Genomic DNA, 4,481 nt, shown 5'->3' with positions numbered 1-4,481 from the left:
ACGGCATGCAAGAAGGTTTCTTTTAAGCTGCGTGCCAGAATCGCGGCACCGCCCTCTTTTCTCCCGTCGCCATTTCCAGCTCCGTCCCACGGGACTCACTTCTCTTTCTCTCTGACTCTGACGCCGCCATGCTGAAGAGTGTTCTTGTTCGGGCTTTACGGTGGGGAAAGCCTCGCTCCCTTTGTGCTGCTGGCTGCGTGGTGTCTTCTTCAGTTCAGCACGAAGTGTGCTGGCTGCAGACAGGAGGCTCTGCCGGCTCCCGTTGACTCCGCCGGCTCCGCATGGAGAGGAGAGGGACCCGCCGGTCCCCAGAAGCCGCGCTGGATGGGTTTAGCTGTGAGCAGTCCATGGCTGGTTTAGCTGTGAGCAGTCCATGGCTGGTTTGAGCTGCCTGCGGCTCTGGGACAGTCCCCCCCAGCCACCCAGGGTCCGTGCCACAGCATTGGGAAAGGGGGAAAGGGGCAGTGGCCCCGGCCCGGCCCGGCGGGGCCGGGAGGCTCCGGAGCCCCCACCTCCCAGCAAGCGAGCTGCGACCAAAGGGGAAGTCCCGGCTTTCTGTGCAGTTTAAATATGTAAATTGTGAGAAGCGTAATTGGTCTTAAAGACTATCCATTAACTCAGGGTCAACCCAATACAGGGACGCTGATCAAACATGTTGTGAATGAGTTCTGGGGCAGAGCAGGGCTAAGGCATAAGGTTTCTTCTCTGGTTGCCTTAGCCAGGGTCACCCAGACGTTCTGTTCCAGGTGAGTATGAGTCTGAGGTACCCTGTTAAACAGAGGAACAGTTACCTTCCCGCCTCCTCCCACTCCCACCTGTTACTCCCACTGACCTCTGTGTTGAGCAGGTATTTGGTGCCAGTGTCATTCCCCTGGAATAGTGTTTGTAACTGTCTGATTTGTTTCTGCTGCTATCACCTCAGCAACCATAGGACCAGGTTCCGTAGAGGATTGATGCCATACCTTGGCACTTGAAAAGTAGAACTATGCAGGACTTTGAATTGATAGGGAGGGCATAATTCAGAAGAAAATTGATTCAATAGTTTTACTAGGGAATATACTAATAGAAGGACTGGTGTTCCAAATGCCTAAAGTGAATGGCTCTTAATTTTCCCATTGTTTAAAACAGTGCAACTATAGAATAACTCCTCTGAAACAAAGGTAAAATTAATGTAAAAACAAACTAATACGCATTTGAAAACTGTTCGGGTTTTTTCATCCTCCCCCTGTACAAAGAGGCTTTTGATTAGGAGGATTTTAGTTTTACCCGAAGGCATCCAGCCCATATACGCCAAATACAATGATAAGCAAAATACAGTCAGTAGGGACAATAAGGGAGTGTTGTTTCAACATTGGCATACACTGAGAAGGAGAGGAAAGATAACTTCTAAAACAACAGTTTTATTCAACAATGGTGGAAAATATAAACTGAGTTTTGTTTTAAATTAATTGTGAAGGTAGCTCAGGATAATGTTACAAATCACAAAAATAGAAAAAGTATGAAAATTACTTCAAGTGGTGATTATAAATAAAGTAGTATTATTAAAATGTTACATCAAACTATGAAAAATGTTTCTTAAGTTTCTTGTGCTGCTCTATGCCTTATTTTCTTTGCAGATAGGCTTATGATCAAGGCTAGGAAAACAGTAAAGCTCATCATTTTCAGACGTGGTGAAACCTGGTGATTTACATTGGAAGCACTAACAACTCTAGAAAACTGCTGTAGGAGCTGGGTATTCTGCTTTGTATTCTGCAATAGCACAGCATGACATATCTTTCAGCAGATGAACTGAGGTCCCACCAGGACCTCAGTGGACAAGCTCACATTGTGCTTAGCTCCTTGACAATCTCCCAGGCAGAGGTTACCTGGCTACCTTGCCCTCCAGTTTTCCTCTGAAGCAAATTAGCTAGCTCTGTTCACATCAAAGCATGAGGGCAGCTCTGTGGATATCTCACTAGCAGCTCTTCCCAGAAGATAGCACGGACCAGCCTGTACTCTGTAGGTTCTGCTTAGTGTAGTTCTCCAACATTATTGCAAATAAACTGACTTTTTTTTTCTGTAATACCCCAGAACTTGCAGCACATACCTTAAGATTCATGGAATGAACTCTCCACTCTAGAAGAATGAAACACAAGTTACATGTTACACTTTAATTGGAAAAACACATAAAAATAGCAACTTGTTAGGCAACTCTGTGCTGTGGGTGTACAGAATTTAATACTACAAATTCACTCGCTACTAAAGCAGGGGTGAAAATATAAAATACCTGCTTGTAATAAATCATTAACAGTTGCTTGGATTTCTGCATCTCCTCTTGGAATTTCAACCCTGGCATGTAGCTACTTCCTTGTATGAAAAGCCTAATAGGTAGGTTTTCTTGATTCCCAGCAATTCTCTGGGGGTTCCACTCCCCAAGCTTACTTAGCTGCTGTATTTTTTCAATTATCTCATCCAGAGGATTTCCTGTTTCATTAATCAAAAGGGTCATTATTACATTTTCATATGCTGGGGGAGCAGTCTTAATCAGTCTATTTCTCACAGTAACAGATACGGATTTCACATCAGAGGATCAGCGTCCCCAGTAAAAATTGCTGCTTTCATCCTTTCCTTCTTCATTTGCTGTATACAATCTTACAAGGTGTACCATGGATGCTCAGACCCTGGTTAATTATTTTCTGAGGGGTATTTAATACCACATCCCTGACTAGCTAAGGCTAGCAAATTAGTATCCTGTGCATTAGTTCTAAATGCATTCTATTTAAAAAAAGAAAATGGCTTAGCACCAAAAGTTTCTCCAAATCTCCTGCATCCAAAGTTAACGACCAAGAGTTTGAGATCACCTAAAAAAAATCATCAGCAAGGGTATCAGCAAAATCAGATCTAATAGTAAGTGACAGCACAACAAAGTTCGTTGGCAAGATTCACTCTACTACAGTTAAAGCACACCAAGGAAAAAACAAGCAACAACAAAGCCAAATAAAATCCAGGCAAACAAAACAGAAACAAGCCAGGAACTACCTCTGTGTATGTGTGACAAAAGGACAGTGAGGCAAGGAATAAGAGGAATATGGCCTAAAAGTTTAGCAGCACTCAAGAGTACTCTAACTTAACTTTTACATTAAACCTAAAAATTTAACAAAGGAACAACATTTAACTTATACCTAATTTAACTTATAGTTTACAACTTAACCTTACTTACAGGCCTAACTTACTGAGATTTCAGATTGCAGTGCGGCAGCAGCAACCACAAATGCCTGCTTCTGCAACATGTCCTTGTCTTGTTTGACTAACTGTTTTTCAAAATCTGTATTCTTTCCAACTGCAAGTTTGTATGCAAATAATAGATATCCTACCATGTGTTCAGTATGAATAAGCTGCTCTTTAGAGTATGTCTGAGGAGTTTGCACAAACTCTCCCCAATATTTCAACACCTCCATGGGGTCTTTAGCCTCCCACGGTTTGGGCCCAATACTTCACAAGTTTCTAGCTTGTCCCACAATGTGCTCCATGGTTCCTGCATGCACTCTGGTCACTCTGCTGGTGGACCACAGCCCAAGGTTCCTTCTTATGGAATGTCTCTACCAATGCACTGAAACGTGCTCACAGCAGCAGAAATAGCAAGGATGAACACTCTGTTGTACAGGTATCATCCAGCAACATCACAAACACAAAGGACTAAAGAGTTTTTTCTGACTAAATCTTCACAGCATTTGAGCTGTGTTTACAATATCCACACCATGCCACATTAAGTGTATGACAGCAATCACACTTCAGACACAGAGAAACACTACTAAGCTCCCAAACATTACTGGGTACCTGGACTAAATCTTGACCTCCCATATGCAACACACACATGGAACAGCATCTCTCAGGGCAGCTACGTGCTTCACTCTCTTGGTGCAGCTCCATGCTTCGCTGACTAAGCCTTGTTCCTTTCTCCCACACATACACAGAGAACAGCAGTGAAACTACGCATTTCGCTGTCTTGGTGCAACCACGCAACCAGCTGATCACAGAACAGCCTCTCCTGAGGCAGCTACACCCCACTGATCAGGCTCTGTTCTTATCTCACACACAAGGAACAGCATCTCTTGGTGCACTTATGTGCCCATGCTCTTGGTGCAACCACACACCCCACTACTGAAGCCCTGTCCATGTTTACATCAGTTTCTCTCTTAATCACATTCAAACCTGACTTAGTTTTTCACTCACACACACTCAAAACTGTGTCAGTTTTTGCACTCTGTGCATCCCATCCTCATTGCCAATAATGTTATGGGTTCTGAAGGATGCCCATGTGCAAAAAATCTGAAACGCAATTGTGATTGCAAAGCAAATTTATTGTATTAGTTGCTGTAGCAAATCATACTGACCCCATGATTCTTGAAAAGCTGCTGAGCAGGGGAAGCAAATGGAGCATGGTGCTCAGGTGGGAGGGGCAGGTAGGCAGGGCACAGTCAGGGCATCCCTTGGACTGAAAT

The sequence above is a fragment of the Coloeus monedula genome (assembly GCF_965178545.1).
Source record: "Coloeus monedula genome assembly, chromosome: Z".
In the NCBI taxonomy this organism is placed as follows: Eukaryota; Metazoa; Chordata; class Aves; order Passeriformes; family Corvidae; genus Coloeus; species Coloeus monedula.
The sequence above is the reverse complement of the archived record's forward strand: the minus strand, read 5'-3'. Positions refer to the sequence as shown.